We start from the raw sequence: 19,076 nt of genomic DNA, 5'->3' as shown, positions 1-19,076 counted from the left end.
AGACCTCTTTGAGAGGAGAGCTGTAGTGGCCCAGAGGTATAGAAACTCAAATTGGTTCCACTCTCACATCTCACAGGACCTGGAATCTCCCATCCTACTTAGAGTAGTTTATCTGCTTTAGAGATTATACATCACTTGCACATTCATTCAGCAAATAATTGCTGAATTCAAATGGACTGGGCACTGAATAAAGTACAAAATATATATATATATATATATATAGTCCTCTCTATTGAGGAGTCTGCAATCCACTTAGGAAAACAGCATGTATATAAACAACCACAGTACAAGGTAGAGAGTCATGTGTCATTAAAGAAAATAGATGAGGATCTTGAGAGAATTCTGAGATGGCAGGATCTAATTCTAGCTGGGGATGGGAGGCAGGAACTTATGGATAAATAGAGGGAGGTGAGGGGTACAGGTGACGGAAACACATGGGCATAGGCATATCATCAGGATGTGAATGGTGCAGCTCAGATGCGGCTTGACTAGATAGAGGGTATGGGAAGGGGTGTGATGGAAAAGAAAACTGGGTCATCTTAAATACCTGGTTAAGGTAAAGAGCAGAAGACTGTTGAATATGAAAAGTAACAGTTCTAACAAATACTTAAAAAAAAAAAAGTCCCCAGGTAGAAATGGGCAACAAAGACAGCAGAAGGAACAGATTAAATGGGCCATTAGTTAGAAGACTATTATAATAATCCGTACATAAGGACCTGGCGTTCAGCAAGAGAGGTAACAGGCTCGAGGTTGGAAATGGGGAGCAAGGGAGAGAAGAACTCTGAAGTTTGAGGACTGGGTGGCAAGAAAATCCATTCGCCACACAATTGTTATGCTCTTGCTATTTGCCAGGCATTGCTCTGGGAGTATTTAGCACTAAACGAAACAAATTTAGGTCCTATCTCTGGAGCTTACAATCTACTCAGGAAATCAGACCATAGACAGTGAAAGATTAAACAAATAATTACAAATGATGACAAGTGCTATGATGGAAGTTAACAGGTGACAGAAAGCGGACAAGAGGAGACCTTCTCAGAGAAGATGGTCTGGGGTAGATTCTCTGTGCAGATACCTTAGGCTGAACTCAGAAGGATGAGGAGCCACGTGCAGAATGTGGGTTAGGGGCGGGGATGCATTCTAAGAAGAGGAAGCTGTGTGGCAAAGGCCCAGAGACCTGAAAGAGGAGCGATGCTCATATGGAACGTGGGAGTTAGGAAAGGGAAAGTGAGTTTGAGAAATATTGCAGATGAGGGGCCCGTGGGCACCCAGAGGAAGATATCAAAGCAGTTGCTGGAAACACAGGACTGGAGCTCAGAAGAGAGGATCACTAGCACGGAGGCCATAAGGGAAGCAATGCCTGCGGCAGGGATCGCTAAGGGGAGGGACTGAAGATACACAGGCACATAAGACATAGAAACTGGGCAAAAAGAATCCTGGGGTGTGTAGAGTCAGTCCTGGGATTCCTCAGGAGTCACAGGTCCAGCCTGTGAATTGAGCAAAACTGAAGCGCTAGAGGATAGAGAGCTGGCAACAGGAGTTCACATGGGGCTTTCAAGTACAAAGATCATCAGAGAGGAAGAAAGAACAGCACAGGGAATGAGATCAGGTAGCAGCATCCAATTCACCCAAAATCACGCCCATTGCATAAGATCAGGGCAGCACTGCTTGATGCCAATGAGAGCAAAGGAAGGAGCCTTGGGAAACGAGAGGAGGAAAAGGCTGGGGACAGATACTTACTGCTCAGGTTGAAGGCAGGAAGAACGGCCCTGATGGTGAAGAACATGAACTGCAATTCCCTATTTCATCTGCTTCGTATGAAAGCTAGTCCTGCTCAAGTCAAAACGCATGATGTGTTCACAGAAAATACTGACCTTTTGTTCTCCCAGGAGTGAACAGAGCCGGGCAAGAGAAAGGAGGTTTTCTGGAGAAATCTACAACTAAATTAGCGGCTCAGAGCGCTAGGAGTGTGATGACAGCTGCTTTTCCTCACACTTCTCTTTCCTGTTCTTGGAGGCACTTTCTTTTCCCATAAGCTTTACTGATTGTTGCTAAAGAGCAATACAACACAAGCAAACTTTTAAATTTGCAGGAATGAGAAACAGAAATTCCTCTTTGGAACACTGCTTTAGACAACAACAAAGCCACGAGGAAAAGTTTAACAGCATGATGCTGTGGGACTCCCTGAAGACAAGGGTGTACCAAAAGTCACATATCCTTAGAATAGAGGCCATTTCCTGGAATATATTTGGGTATCCACAGGAGGCTAACAAAAGTGGCTGCCTTTGCCTTTCAACTGAAGCACCCTGGTGCACAGCTTGTAATTTACAGATAATGCAGGTCAAGGTTCTGAACTTAAATGATTGATTTGGCCGTGCTTTTCATTTTCACTATGCTCTTTCTTATTCTTATGAAAGTGGAGAAAGTAATTTCACTAAGTGCTTGGTATGTCTATATCCACATGTGGCCTTGGAGCCTCATCTCAGTACAGATCCTATCACCCAATGAAGCAAAAAGGTTCTATTTCCATATTTTTTTCTGAAATCTAAGCAGTAGCTTTGACATTCTAGAGCAGCGGTTTCCAGTATTTTGGGCACCAGGGACCGGTGCTCCTATAAGAATCTAATGCCTGATGATCTGAGATGGAGCTGAGGTGGTGATGCTAGCGCTGGGGAGGGGCTGCAATAAAGATGAAGCTTCTCTCACTCACCGGCTGCTCATCTAGAGGATGAGAAAGAGAATGTAGCAGTCTTTTCCTTCAACACCTCATCAAAGCTTATATACCATACTAATAAAATAAACACTATGCAGTTCATACCTAATCAACTACTGCCCAATTTTTCAACTGTCTAAACAAAATTATATTAGAATTCATTGATTTATATACATAAAGCTAAAATGTAACACTTTTTCATTCACACATTATTTCACATGTGTAAGTTCTTTCTCTAACTAGGTTCTAAGGATGTTGCACTCAAGAATTATGTGTTTTACTTTTTCCTATGTTAAGCCACAGACAGTGTTAGACACATTTTTACATAGAGTAGCAGCTCAGTTCTCCAGATGTAAGTAACTTTAGTACTAAATCCTAAGAAGGGAGAATAAAGAAGTTGGATGAACACATGAAATTGGTGAAGCATGCACCCCACCCCTACCCTTACTGCTGATACAGAAGAAAAAAGGGTAAGGCTCAGAATCATTCTCTGGTTCACCGAGATGGTGGGGACAAACAACAGAACCTTCAAAAGAGACCCGGGATGCAGGAGGATGAGATCCTGTCTAGCAGAGTCTGGGACAGGAAGTTTAACTACCTCAGAGGGATGTCCACTAAAGGGTGAGGAAAAGAAGATGGAAAGTTGTTCTGAAGTGAAAGGAGGAGAAGGTAGCCATCTCAGAAGCTCAGTTCCTGTTTCAGGGCAAATGCTTCTACTCCTGGAAACACTGCAAACCAAAAAAGGCCAAGACTCAAGGTCCACATGCAAGAAGAGCTACACCCGAGGTAAGAAGAAGCCCCCTCTATAGCACATGAACCTCCCAGGCCAGGAGGACTGCAGTGTGAATTCTTTATGGGGCAATGGCTGTTGTACATCTTGGTAAGGAAATAGCCATTGAGGCTCCACGATGAGAACTGGAAGCCCGGAGATTTGTGAGGATGCAGGGGAAGAGGCAATTTCTAGAAAAGGCTAGTATATCTTGATTTTATAAAATGACCAACCATGTGCTGAATCAGTCAGAATAAGCTAAACAACTCCAGAATCTCTGTGACCTAGCACAACAAAGGTTTCTAGCTCACTCACACTACAGGACCAAAGCAGGTTAGCAGAGGGTTCTGCTTGCCATACTCACTCAGGGAACCAGGCTAACGAAGGCTTCATTTCAGCACAGGCTTCTGTGTTCATCTAGTGGTGGGAAGGGAACCATGGGAACTGTGTGCTGGCTCTTGAAGCTTCCTCTCGGCAGTGACACGCATCACTTCTGCTCACATCTTGTTGGTCAGGGAAAATCATGTGGCCACACGTAACTTTCAGAAGGTCAGTGAAGTACAATTCCACCATGTCCCTAGAGGAAAACATTTGTGGACAGCACTAATGACTACAACCTGTAACACGGGGAGACAAGTTTATCCAGAGGACAACAATCTACCTAATTCAACATTGAGAAAAATCTTTTCTCCAGAACTGCAAAACTGATTGAAAATTAACTGTCTGCTTGATTTCACTTTATCATTGAGGTACTGCCCAAGTAGTAAATGAAAAGATTCAGATTTAAAACATTTTTAAAATCTTACTAATTAATTTTATTGCCATAAATGGTTAAATGGCAAATTCTCCTTGGATAATCTTCCCAGAATATTGAATAGGTTCCTCCCTCTTGTCTTCTCACTTTACCCTGTTAATTCCATTCATAGAATTTATTTGTAAATATTCATTTTTCCATGTACTTCTTTATTTAAAATTTTCAATAGATTCTATTGATTTAATTTTTGTACTAATTATAGCACATAAGATTTAAGCTACATATATATCATTCTCTAAATACCATTTGTCATCCTTGGCTCATTACATAGTAAGTGCTCAATAAATCACTACTGCTGGTGCTGATGATGATAAAATTAGTTTCCTAAGGCCATTTTCATGAAATAACAAACATAATTCTGTATATTGGTAGAACCTGATTTAATTCAGTGAATAATTTATGATGATGAACTTGGGTCATAAAAAAAAGTTAACTTATACTTAATCTTCTCGGTAAGAACACACAAACAGACTTTAGTAATACAGCTACTTACAGATAGGCCAGCAAAATCTTTCCCTTCAGAGCATGACAAGAATTGTCAAAAGAATATTAACATAGGGGGAACTGTGCATCAGCTCTGACAATGAGGAAAGAGCACCATCGGTGTGCCAGGAATTCAAGGCGTTTCTGATGGTTTGCAGATGGAGGCGAATGAAAAGAACGCCCTAGGTGGTGGCTTGGAACCTTCTTCTTGAAAAGATTTTGAGAGAAATAAGCAAAGACAACTTGTGCCCAAACGTTCATAGCAGCATTATTCATAAAAGCCAAAAAGTGGAAACAATCCAAATGCCCATCAATAGATGAATGAATAAACAAAATGTGGTATAGTCGTACGATGGAGTATTATTTGTCCAAAATAAATAAATAAATAAAGTATTAATACATGCTAAGCATCAATGAACCTAAGCATTATGCTAAGTGCAAGAAGCCACATACCATAATTCCATTCATATAAAAGCTCAGAACAGGGAAATCTATAGAGACAGAAAGTAAGTTAGTGGTTGCCCAGGGGTTGGAGAGAAAGAAAGGGGCATTGGGGGAGGGGCGGATTATAGCTAAAGGGTACATGTTTCTCTTTGAGGTGATAAAAATATTCTAAGATTGCCAGTGGTGATGGTTGCACATATCTATGAATACATTAAAATCAGTGAATTATGTACTCTAAATGGGTAAACTCTATGGTGTGTGAATTAGACTCAACAAATCTGTTAAATTTTTAACAAGAAAAGAAAGAAAGGAAAAAGTGAAGAGAGCCTCAGGGAACCTATAATACACTTAAGTCTGGCGGGGGGTGAAAGACAGCTGTGGCACGGATGAAGCCGGCTCCCTCGAGACCCCCATCCTGCTGCAGATCAGCAACAATCTACATAAGCTACAGAAGGCCTGGGACCAAATGCAGCCAGAGCAAAGAGAAAGCCTGAAGGCCTGGGCTGCCTCCCCACTGCTGTTTCTTCCAGATGTGTGGGCAAGAGGCAGGGCAGGAGGCTGAGCAGGAGGCTGGGCAGGAGAGCAAATGATGTTTAGAACTTGGCAGCAACTGTGTGAAACAGCCAGGAACTGTATGGAAAGAGTCTCAACTGGGACTGACCACTTTGGCCACTATATAGCAGCCTTTGGCTGCGATATCATGACATGGATGTGTCACCTCTATCCACCATCCACTCTAGTTTATGATCAGAGAAGAGGTTTGTAATAACATCCAGGCTCTTATGATTGTTCAGCTATATAATTCTCTCCAAACCTTTAATAGCCTCTAATTTATTTGCTTCCAGGAAGTTCCCTGTGACAATAACCATACCCAGATTTCTTTCCTAGACATAATTCTCAGACCGAATTTATTTATTTTTTCTCATTCAACTCCTTTCCACTCTTTCTCAATTTAATGGTGGCTTTGGGGGGGGGGGGTTGAGAGGGAATACCACATCTTGAATGAGTTCTTAGCCTTGAGACTAAGTTTTACAGGGCTTCAACTTCTCAAAGTCTTCTTGCAACCTAGTTTCCTGCGCTTTGTACTCTAGAGGCAGCCCGCCAGCTTTTCCTACTTGAGAAGCCCCAAATTTCTGGACTCTATTTTTTTTTTCTTTTCTGCTTTCAAGCTAGACAGTTCTTGCTTGAGCTCGTGCTCCTAAAACCTCACGAAATATAGTCACTGTCAAGTGGCACAAAGCACTAACATTCGTTTATTCAATTTCTTCCTGTAGAACTATGGTCTCATTAGGCATTTTATCTACCTTCCAAGTTATCGCTGACAAAAGTCATGGAACGTTTTGCCTTTGCAAGTTATGGCTCTCCATCCCTTAGGCTTCGAACTCAGTTTCCTACTGCCCCACTCCCCAACTATGAAGACAGTACTATATGATTTAGTTTTTTGTTACATTAGCACTCGCCTTCTTCACCATTTCCTGCATTAGTTCAGACTAGCTTCTGTGACATTAGTAGCTAAGTGGCTTTCCATGATAGAAGTTTCTTTCCTTCTCATACATAGTCTAATTAACAAGAGAGGGGCTCTGTTCCATGCAGTTTTTCGGGGACTCAGACTGGTAGAGGCTCTACCATTTCACCCGTGCTTTATAAGATTGTCTTGGGCATTGCCATGCAGATCAGAAAGAACAGAGAGATCATGCCTGAGACATAAACATACTGTACTTTCACCATATTCTGTTAGCCAGAACTCAGATACATGGCCACAGCTAACAACAAAGGAAACCTTGGGCCCAAGGAAAATCGAATGGGCTTGGAGATGGCTAGATAGTGTTTGAACCTATCCTATTAGTTCTAGAGACTTTCAAACAGGTCTAAATAAAAATATCAACAAAATCTCTGTACTTTTTATGAGACACTTAAACAAAAAATGTGATACAGAAAGTTTTAAAATACATGGATGACTAAAAACATATCAAAAACATACACCAAAAGAAAGCAAGGTGTCCATCATATTAACATTTGACAAAAAGTATCAAGGCAGTTGACATTAAATAGAACACCTAAGGAAATAAAATACATCAAATAAAAAGTGATAATTAGAAGTATAAGAGAAAGGATAAAAACAGCACAGAAGTGAAGACTTTAACAGGCTACATTTTAGTTCCTGGCAAACCAGAAAGCCAAAAGTATATGGAGTATTTAAATACTATAATTTAATAAAGTTAATTAAAAATATTATACCTTCAAATTGAGAATGCACATTGTTTTAGAATATGCAGAAATATACACTATTCTTAGCCACAAAGAAAACCTCTTACTCCTAAAAGTTGAAATTGTATAGGTCATACTTCCTAATCATATTGCAATGACATTAGAAATATATTTAACCCCAAAATGAATACACAGGTATGCATACATAAAAAAAAAAAAAAAGACTATAAACCTAAAACCAAAACTCCACTCCCTTAAGTAACTCTTGAGTCTAAATAATCAAAACAATTGAGTTATTTATATTCTTGAGGCTCCAAGTATAGAAACTCACTCAAGCTATCAATTTATGGGTAAACACATTGTTGGATGGAATTATAAGAATAAATGGAGTGCTAGGAAAATGGAATCTAGCAGAAATGTAACAATTGGAGGCATGATGGAAGTGGGCCACCCCCAGTATAAGCAGGAGGTGACCCCAGGTGGGGCCCAGCAGACCAAGAGTGTGGATTTTGCTCTCCTGCTCCAGCAAGAACTGACTCAGCTACCCTCCACCAACTGGCTTTCTCCCTCTCTATATTTTGTCTTTACCTCATAGTTTCTGCTTTTTTTGTGAATGTGCCCTCAACTTGGTCCCTTATGGCCTCTCCATTCTTGCACTATAAGACAACTTTTCCATTCTGTTTCTGCTGCTGTCTCTTCCTTTGAGTATTTCTGAATTCAAATTCTTAAGAAATAGAATTGCATTAGCTAGCCCATTCTTTGCATATGAGACTGCATCTTAGGCCCCCGGCCAGCCTGTGAATTGTTTGGGGGTCTCTATGTACCCCTCATCCAACAGGCAAAGACCAAGGAGAGGAGGGAACAAATGATATAAAACATGGATGCCTAACGGCTGCTGCCATTTCTGCAAAGACAGGGATCAACACCTAGGAGGGGCTGCAGGCATGGGGAGCTGGATAATAAACACTTGCTGAATGAACGAATGAAGAATCTGCTATTATCAGGTATTCTAGACGCTAAGCACTTTGTGTATGACACCTACACGCAGTCTTCCAAAATTCACATTTACAGACATTGAAAGAAATACACAATATAATGTTGATAAAAAAAAATAAGATTACAAACAAGATTATTCAGTTTTTGAAAGATAAAATGTTTGTATGCATAAGAAAAAGCTAACGAGATATAAAATATATAAACAGGTTTAACCATGGCTTTCTCTGGGTAGCAGGTTCGGGGTAATTTCAATTCTTCTTAAATCTTTCTGGAGTATGTGCATATATCTAGCATTGAGTTTATACTGGTATTCTTTCTAGTATCAGGATAGGAAAGCTATTTTTATTAGGGAATGGGGAGTATTAAAATGCGTATACCTTTTGACCTAGGAAATCCATTTTGAATAATTTCTCCTAAAAGAATAACTGGAGTTACGCTCAAATATATTTTTTATAAGAAAGTTTGAAGGTTGGATTCTATGTCCCCTCCCTTTCTAAAAGGAGAAGCTATTTAACTTTTGTGATGCTTCATGGTTTCTCTATAAATGTGACTGAAAAAGGAGTCTCCTCCCTGTTTCCTTGCATAGCCACAAGAAAATTCAGTGAAACAAGTTAACCACTGGTTTTGAAACTAACCTATAGACAAAGGTGAGAATGGTTGGCAGTATTCCTGCTGCAGCAGCCAGGAAAATGGAATCAGTGAATGTCCTTATAGCGAAAAACCTTGGTTTTTTTTGTTTTTGTTTTTGTTTTTGTTTTTTCATGCCAACATCAGGAAGCCCTTTTTCTCCAGAAAGCAAATTTCCTAAGCTCTTTTGTTATGAAATTTGCTTCAGAAAAGGATCTGAAACTAATGAGTACAGAAGGATAAAAGACAGATAACAACTTAACAACATGGTGCCATCGAAATACTTAATGAAAGTTATCCCTTCCTCCAAGCCAAGATTTGTACCTGGAAGTCTGAGGTGTGACCCCTGATCAGCATTTTAATGAGCACACCAGATAATTTTTATGGTAGTGGTTTTAAGATGACATTGTGAAAAATACCACCTTAACTTGCTATCTCAAGCATAGTCATTTGCATTTCAATGATGACCAAAGCCTCAAACTAAAGGAGAGGAGTTGATGTCCATTTCTGGCAGCCGGATGAGCTGGAGACCCTGACCAATTCTACTGCTGTCTTTTGGCATCCTTCAAAATTTGTTGATGAGCTGTCCAGAAGGCAAGATACTCTCTGAAACAAAAAGGCCTAAATTTAAAGCAAAAAGCCAAATCATAGGGCAGAGCACTTACATTGGCTTTTGGCCTGAGGGACTTGGCAAACCCAGGTAAAACTCAGTATCAGTTTTCATATTGCAAAGATTTCAGGTAAAAAGCTCTCTAACCACTTTGGGAAATAATTTGGCATTTTCTAATAAACTGAAAGATTCATAAGCTATAAGATTCCACATCTTCTTTCCTAGGAATAAACCTAGAAAAAACTACCACGCATATGTACTAGGAGACCCATACAAGAATATTCATAGTAGCACCATTTAGCAAAAATCTAGAAATAATCCAAATTGATTGGATTATTGATTATATAATAAAATTTAAATTGTAGCTAGTCATTCAATACAAGTATATATAGCAATGATACAAATGTACTACAGATACATGCAAGAACATGAATGAATCCCAAGACATAATGTTGATTTTTTAAAAAAGTTGCAGAATATAGCATCAGTCTATTTATATGAAGATCAAATATAGGTAAACCCAAACAATATGTTTTATAGAGAAATAAATATAAAAGGTAAAATCTTAAAAGAAAAAGCTAAGTGATTAACAATACAAAAATCAGGACAATAATTTTCTCTGAAGGGGAAGAACCTACAAAGGACCTCAAAGGCAATGATAAATTAGTTTTCATAACCAGGTGCATGGTATCACCATTCATGTTATCTCATACATGTTTCAAAAACCTATACTTGTATTTTTCATATTGAAACTACTTACAGATATTATATATTCCTTCAAACGGTGAATTTCTATTAGGGCATTTCAAACTTTCATAAGCAACTGGGAGAGAGATTTAAGAGAGATCCAGAGAGGCTTCCTGTCCCCCAATCTATAGGGTGAGGAATGACTGCCCCAACTCTTCTACTGTCAATTGCAGGCATTCTTTTCAAGGCCATCATGGTCCACTCACCCCAGCATTTTTAAATGAATACAACTTATCCACACAATGTTTGCCTAACATATATAAAAAGCCCCCAGTGGGCAGTGCCATTGCATCTCAGCAGAATTTGCCCAGACCTCATCCCACTGACTTTCCTGGATTTTCAAATGTCCTCATTTTGGTTCAGTTCCTTGGCTCCAGCTGTTTGCTTGGGTCTTGTGATGGCTGACCTCGTTGGGTCACGTGTTTCAGCTTTATCTTTGGCACTCCCTCCAGTGCCTGTTCTCCAACATCCTTCTCACATCTCCTGAGCCTGCGACCTCCACTGACAAACACCCTTGGGAGGAACAAGTCCTTCCTCAAAGACACCCATCTCCCCATCCCAAATATTGTGGTGAGGGCTCAGAGGAGAGCAGCTGCTTCAAATTTGCCATAATAGAGTGATTTCATATTAGTCTGAGTCATGAACCTGGGCCAGTGTGCCCCATTTCAGCCCTGTTGACATTTGTAAGTAGAATACAATCACTGGGAAGTTTCAAACAATGGAAAGACTCTTTGAAGAAACTGATGACCGTTTTACTTTTGGCCTGAGCTTGGGTAAGGGTGGGCAATCCGGAGAACCCATCCAAGATACCACCTAATCTGATTCCTTACTCTCAAGAGTTCAAAGTGTCCCTCACAGAGGGACCCTGTGTTTCACAGCCTACTGCCCAAGGAACTTGTTGCTACAACAAAAAAACTTCCAAACCATGGAAACTGTTTGTATTAGCCAAACTCAAAGCCCAACTACATACACAGCCTAAAAATCAAGTTGCCTTAATCTTGCATTTTTGGCTCATTTTGCCTGGTCACATCCTAAAACCAAATGGGTTGAATTACTAGATGAAAAATAAATTTCATCCATGGGAACTGTTGCTATTGTCACAGAAAACAAAGGGAAGGTGTTTTTCTGCCATGCCTTAGAAGGGGTGAAGTCATTATTTCAAGATAAAAAATCAGGCTTTAATTCCTGCCACATGCAGAAAAATGAAGTTGGTTGCTTAGACTCCCTGTTAAAAGGTCTCTTATTATTTTAAATTGTGTTTTAAAATATAAAGTCCAGGGAAATCTTTCTGAAGAACAATTTGAAAATGTATATTTAAAGTCTTTAAAATGTGAATAATTTTACACAGTAGTTCCAATTCTGAGAATAATAATGAAAGTTCCCAAAAGAATGATCTGCATGGATATTTAATGCTGCAATACTTTTAATACTAAAAGAAAAATAAGAACAACTTTTAGATGCCCAATATAGGAAACTGGTTAACCAAATTGCTGGATAGCAGAAATGTTCTTTAAAATCTAAATAGCACCCTGATTTAATCGTAACTCTTTATTCTTTTCTTATTATCTAATGCCCCAGCATGCTGAGTGCTCAGAGCTAGTAGACTCTAGTTAACCCACACACTTATACTCCCACAGGGTGAGTTGTGTGCTCACCAAGGAAGGATCAGTTATGTAGGTTCCCAAACCTGTTTTTGCTGCTATAGTTTTTTATGCTATAGTTGCTAGAATTATAATCATATAATTTAATTAAATAATATATACAACAATAAAATGATAAGGAGGTTTTTATTTCTCCTAAAGCTGGATTTAATGTTTTAGAAAGACTAGATAAAGCTGAGCTGCTCCCCCCAACCCAAGGAAAACACAGCTATTGAATTAGATGATAGTGGACAACTGTAAAATATTATGGGGGAAAACTGTAATGATGCCCAAATCGTTTCTCTGGATTGGTATATATATTTTAATTTAAAATAAATGGTTTGAGGTAGGTTTTAAGTTAAAATAAAAGGTGTAAGTTACTCTGACCAAGTTGGAAATGAGAGATTCTATTAGACACCCATATGAAAGAATACTAGTCAGCTATTAAAAATGAGTACATAGAAAAATAGATGAAATGGAAATATGTTTGCAGTACATTTATTGATAGGCACAAAAAAATCAGTTAAAGAATAAGAAATAACACATGGTCTTAATTTTGTTTAAAAGTATATATTCATCCACAAGAAAACCCTAAAGGAACATATTCTAACATGCTATCGGTGGTTATTTCTGGGCGATTATGGTAATCTGTGATCTGGCTATGGAATATCATGTGGACCATAATTAGCAGTCTTCAGAGGGACAAAGAAAGGTGAATAAGAAAAAGAAATCTGAAGTCTGAGAAGACAAGAAATGCAAAGGAATTACTGTCAGCTTTCTGCTTCCATTTTCTTTTCCTGGTAACTGGTTTCAGTGTTTTTCTGAGGCCTGGAAAACCATTCCTAGCTTTAGTTCTACAAGCTATCCATATTATTAATTCCTCATTTTGCTGAACCTAGGTTTCCTAAGTTTAGTTTTTATTACAGCAACGAAAATGTTTTCTAATACAAAGAGCTCATAGACTCACTTTAAAACAAACAAGTGTACACACTCACCTAAAATTTGGCTTATCTTGATGCATATGTGCAAGCAAATATCTCTGAGGGTTCGTTAATTACGTTGGACCCCAAGTACCACCAAAGCTAAGTTATGAATAACAGGAAAGGTCCATTCCCTCTTGGGTGTTCATCTTGAATCAAACAAAGAATAAACCTAAGAAAGCACGGAGCCCATTTGGGTCTGGAAGAGCCACCAAGGATGGTCCTAGCAGCTTGAGACTGAGCCCACAGCTTGTCAAGCCTGGATGAGGGCACTGACCAATGCCATAGGTCCTTGTTTGGCACCAATAGTTTATTCCCAATACAGGGGACTGGCATGTTGTCTCATGTCTATGGTTGGGGCTCACTGTGGTCAGTACCAGTTGAACTTACTTGACCTGTCTGAACTTCACTAAGGATATAATAAGCCAGTTGAATTCAATATAGTTCTTGAAAGTTGCCCCTGGGCCTCCTCCATCAGAATGAACTAGGGAGCTTGTTAAACGCCCTTCCTATCACACCGCCAAGGGCTTCATTCCAGGGCCCCACGACTTTTCCAGTCCAAGGGATCTGGGGCTTTCTGGCATTGGAAGTTTTACTGTAAAACTTCTGTTGTTCCCCGGGGTAAACAATGTCCAAGGAGGGGGCTTGTAAACATTTTCCTTCCTGGGGACATAGAAAAGAATTTACAACATTCCCACCTCAGGCAGGTCTTCTTCCAAGACTCCTGATGTAACGCTGTAGGGGAAATGCCTGTCATGTTAACCTCATCCAGTCGCTTCTCCAAACACAGTGTGTGCAGAACAAGGCAGTACTCCAAATCTGCCCCAAACCACCAATTAAAGCTAATAAAAATCATGGACCCCTGGGTGCACAGACCTAGCACATGGGTCCTGCAGAGCTGTGCTGCTGGCAGAAAACTCCCCTCAACTTGCCCCCTAACAGGGCTTAGACATTGTCCCTGTCCAGGTGACTCCCCGATCCCTGGCTCCAGCCTGATCTCCCTCCAGAGATGTTTCTACAAAAAGAACACTCTTCTGTCTGCTTGTACAAAACTGAGCTCGTCTTTCCATCCTCAAGCTTGTTCTGGCTCCTGTATTTCTCATTTCTACTAAAGGAATTCCCATCCTTCCTTTTAGAGAGATTTGAGACCTTAGAGACAGCTTTGAGGGTCTCTTTTCCCTCCAATCAAGTATCAGTAACAAAAAGATTAATGACAGCAATGACAACAATGCTCCTCACTGGCTAAAATCAGATGTAGCATGTGGCTAGTGTGACTGAGAAATGTTTTTTCGTTTTCATTTCATTTAATTTTAATTGATCGATTTAAATTTTAAAGCTGACACTCAATTCTGTCATTGGAAAACTAAGTATGTTTGTAACAACTTAAGATATGAATCTATTTTTTCGACTGTAAATTTTAAGATATCCACATATAGATCAAATATTTCTGATAAAAATTTAGTATATGAACATATGCCATAAGTGAAAAATACACACAGAATTTTCACAACTTAGTACAAATCAAAAAGATCCAATACAACTAAAAAATAATTTTTATATCGATGTTTTGAAATTATAATATTTTGGGTATATTGTGTTAAATAAAATGTATTAAGATTTAAAGAAATAAATAAATAGAATCAGATGTAGCAGATGAGCCCCTTAAAAGCATCTACTTAGGTGTCAATAATCTGAATGAATTTAAAACATGGGGGCACCGCTCAGGCTATCACAGTATCATAATTTCCAATTGCTCAGCAGGATCCATTCAAGGAGAAACAATACTTTACAACTTAACTCTGGTAACTGCAGGGACTCAAAAGTAATAAAGTTATATGTTTGGAAATAATATTCTAATGATCAGATATTTTTCTAACGCAGACTAGTATCTCAACTTTAATCTAGGTTAGTGAAGTTTCACTGGGCACACATGTGCCGATTGAAAGGTTTAGTAAGTACATTTACTACTTACCTCTGTCTACTACAGAGGTAAGTATTACATGTAACATTTGTTGAGCATTTACTATTTTCAAGTAAACGTGAGGGATGAAAGATCAACTACAAACAGTCTCTCAAAGCAGTTGCCCAAAAGACGAGTGTGGGAAATGCACAAAGATAGGTTGATGTTAATACAAACCAGACTGGAAGCCCTGTTGTAATGTTTGCGGGAGGCAGAAGAGGGAGTGGTTAATTCTGACTCAGGGAATGAAGAAAGGCTAAGGCTTCCAAGAGCAGAGCTGGGGATAAGACACCCGTAGAGAAAAGCATATGAGCAATGGCAGACACACAGGAAGAGGGCTTGCCATGGCAGCAGTGTGCTGTGTGTAGAGGGCGTGCCCAGTAGGGTGGGGACAAGACGACGTGTGGGAAACAGACCTGGAGACTCTTCCAGGGAGCTTGGGCTTTATTCTGGAAGCACTGGGGAGCCACCGACATTTTTTGAGCCAAGGAGTGACCTACGTTTGGGGTACTGTCTTAGGCATCTGTGAGCAGAATGGTTTAGTGTCAGGAAAACCTAAAGACCACTGAGAAGGTTATGGGGTCCACTGTCCCCAGTTGAGATTTTCATTTCCAATCTTTCAGTTTACCTGCTATTTGCAGAGAGGACTAATGGCATAACAGGGTGTGAAAAGTTATAAATTAGGATTATGATTATTCTTTTGTTCCAAAAGACTGGTTATGAGAGATTTTTTAGTATCCTTTTCATAATCTAAGATCCTCTAGTGAGATTGATATATATATACACACACACACACACACACACACACACACATATACATATATACACATATATACATATACACACACACACAATTTGCTCAGTTTATAAATATTGACCTTTTCAAATGGAATTGTTTGACATTAATGTGTTTTTAATGTACAGATGAGAGGATATTCTTTGAAAAACTGTCTATTAACGCATATCTATCGTTTTTGAGTAAATTACCAAGAGCATTCCACCACCAGGAATAGAACTAAAGAAAACTCGTTCTGCCTTGTCTACAGACCGTGACTTCTGCCTTAGGGCCATGTGCACAGAAATGAACACCAGCTTCGTCCTGTGTGCCTGGGAGGGGATCGTGGGCGAAGGGGCATGGATTGTTCTTCTCTTGGGGTGGCCGGGTAATTGAAACCTAAGTACCAAGAACTCCACATTGTAAGCAAAGAAAGAGACCAAGGTTTTAAATGACTAGTTTCAAGATGTGCTCCTAATCAGTTCTAAAGCTGAGAGATAATCTTCATCTCTAGAATTTCTAAGGACATTTCCTCCTTTTTATCCTAGAAAAAAAATACAGTGCCCAAATGTTTCCAAACTTCCTCTGAGGATTTCACACTTCTAAACACATCGAATATCACCAATTTACTAGCAAAGGAGTTAAAAATACAACACATTTATGTCCCTAACTTTTGAACAAAAGCAAAAAAAAATATTACTAAGTAAAAGTTGTTTTTCTGTCCCACAAATCGTCATTACTACTCACACACAACATATGCTTTCAAGTACTGCAAAATTTCTGGAACTTCATGTCTCTTGCCTTAAGCCCTAGGTCTGAACCTGCCTCTGATCTTGTGGGGTCAGAGGGGAAGCATGTCAGCCAACATACTGACCTTAACACTTCCTTCTCCACCTGTGACAAAAGTCACAGACACTCTATAAAAAAGGGGCGGGGGGAGGGTTGCTACAGCTGTGTCCTGTGACGGGGGAACTCTCTCCAGGATGTGTACACATACCCTCCCCTACTCAAAACTCTTTCTTTTTCCTTAGTTTCCTTCCTGATGCCATACACCTAGAATTTGCCCAAGTCTTTTGGGTTGACAACTGATTTGGGCAGCCTGCCTAGATCCATGTTCCAGCCTCTTCTTGCAGATAAGATCCTGTTTGTCAGATCCTTCTCTGATCTTCACTGACCAGCCAAGGGCCAGATAGATCCTTCCTGTCCAGGTTCTCAGTCCCCCCAGTCCAGCTCCTTGTAGGAGGGAATTCACACAGTCAGACCAGAGGATAAATCCTCCTCACTCCTCTCATGATGTGCCTTAACACTTAGCCTTAACTACAGGAATACATTATAGCCCCTTCAGCACAACTATAACTGGAAAAGTGGATTTGTAATATTTTTAAAAAGGTTGTCAGCTAACAATTAGTAAGGCCCCTGTGGCCTGCCAAGTTATATATTAGTACCCAACTTGTCACACTGTCTGGCTGACTAAGTTGGCCTACAGATTCCCAAACGTGAGACTCTAATGACTCACCTGAAAGTTTAGTAGTCAGAAGGCTGGACCTTCCACTAGGAAAGCTTTCTAATGAGCAGGATGTTAACATGTGAGCCTGAACACTGCCTTTCGTTCTGGATGTGTCTGTGTGGCGCACGCAGAGACGGAGCTCAGCACAGATGGTGGCTCCTGAATCATTAACTTCAGGCAGCTGTGTTCAGCGGCCACCAGGCTCCCTGGCAGCACACGCACCATAAGCCCATGGATCATAACAATAAATAGTACGAGACCTCTTGCAGGTCGTAGGCCATGGAACACATGTTTAACTTCTTCAGGAAAAGAAGAATCCACTGGCAAAAAAAAGAGAAAGAAAGAAATTTGCTAAATACCTCATTTCCTGCTATATAACCAGATGGTTATGAATCATTTAAAAATCCCTTCTACCTCTATGAACAAATATTTCATGTTATTTACAAACTAGTAGTACATCGATGACTGTGTAAAATGCATAAGAAACTTCTAGGCAGTGGAGTATATTTCTCAAGTCTGTGGAAAAATATATAACATTAAAATCTTTATCTTCCCAGGTTTTCTGAATAATGTACTTAAACAGTTATTGATGCCCCAACGAAGATTATTGGTGTCCAAATGCTAAACAGATCACTATTCTGGAGAAAGGATGTTCCATGAAGCAGTAACTAAACTTCTTACTGTGGTCTCACCCTCTGATTTAGAGATGACAATAAACATTTTTCTTATGGTTTTGAAAAGAGAAAATGAATGCTTTTTTGAAAGAGAAAAGAAACAGAGAGAGAGAGAGAGAGAGAGAGAGAAGGGAGGGGGAAAAGGGAGAGAAGTATTAGATAGTTTTTTGCTAGCCAAGGTGCCTAAGAGCTTTGAACAAAAATAGGAAAGCTGGAGTTTCCTGCACCCATCTACCTCTCCCTGGAGCAGAGCATAGGCTCTCAGCCTCTGAGGGGACACATCGCCCTTCAGCGAAATCTGGCACAGGGCAGTTCTGGCGTTGTCTTCTTTGGCCTCCTGACAAGAATGTTCATTTACAGATCCCAAGTCATCCTAAGTCCATCTGGTGTGTTCTAAGGATCAAAAACAAATGTGGAAGACTCCCCTCTCCTGAGCCTGCCCCCTCTCCCAGGCTCTGACCTGCTTTCACAAGCACCCCAGCAATGAGGGTGAAGAGCAGCCCCGTCCCAAAAAGGGTGTTCTGGGAACGAGACGCCGAGCACACTGTGAGCGGCACCTCTGTCCCCTCATCCCACCCCAAGAGGCAGAATGAATCAGCCAGACGTCCCTGACAAACAGTGTCAGAAGACAGACGGCTGGGGTCTGATGGATCTTCCAGCTTGGTGATTAGCTGTGCACTGTTTGGTTTATTTCTTGATAGAGGCAAAGCTACAAGGAAACTGAGAGATGATTTTACAGAAGGAAGAATAATGAGGCTTAACAAAGTTAAACAGCTCACGTAGGTCACACTGAGTTACAGAAGAATTAGGATTAGATGCTAAGGATGGGTATTTCACTTTTAATGTTTGCCATCATATGGATTTGTTTAAATTATCTACTCTTCAAGAGAAAATAAAGCTGGGGCTTTGGAGGTGGTAGGGAACGGGGGTTAAGGGGAAAGGAAACATCAGTCAGCACTTATGTCACTAAACAGATACCTTTTTGACACAGATTTGACATGTCCAATAAAATAATATGCCACCTGTACCAGCTCGCTTAACCTGAACAAGAAGTTCAAATGCCAAGGTGGCAGAAGAAGGGAGAGGGCACAGGAAGAGAAAAGACGGGCAGAGGTTTCTATTCTTTCTCAGG

The 19,076-nt window shown here is 40.0% G+C and overlaps 1 long non-coding RNA gene across 1 annotated transcript in view; it reads right to left on the bottom strand.

The window, feature by feature from the left end:
- The window catches only part of LOC107521614, a 157,250-nt gene that overhangs the window by 85,891 nt on the left and 52,283 nt on the right, over positions 1–19,076 (bottom strand). Inside the window, exons 3-4 of the long non-coding RNA XR_004950119.1 lie at positions 17,280–17,590; positions 3,844–4,056 (exon numbers count right to left, since the gene is read on the bottom strand). This is a non-coding gene — a long non-coding RNA (uncharacterized LOC107521614). The remainder of the gene's footprint in view (positions 1–3,843; positions 4,057–17,279; positions 17,591–19,076) is intronic.

This window comes from Rousettus aegyptiacus, unplaced genomic scaffold (genome assembly GCF_014176215.1).
Source record: "Rousettus aegyptiacus isolate mRouAeg1 unplaced genomic scaffold, mRouAeg1.p scaffold_m13_p_3, whole genome shotgun sequence".
Taxonomy (NCBI): Eukaryota; Metazoa; Chordata; class Mammalia; order Chiroptera; family Pteropodidae; genus Rousettus; species Rousettus aegyptiacus.
The sequence above is the reverse complement of the archived record's forward strand: the minus strand, read 5'-3'. Positions and strand labels throughout refer to the sequence as shown.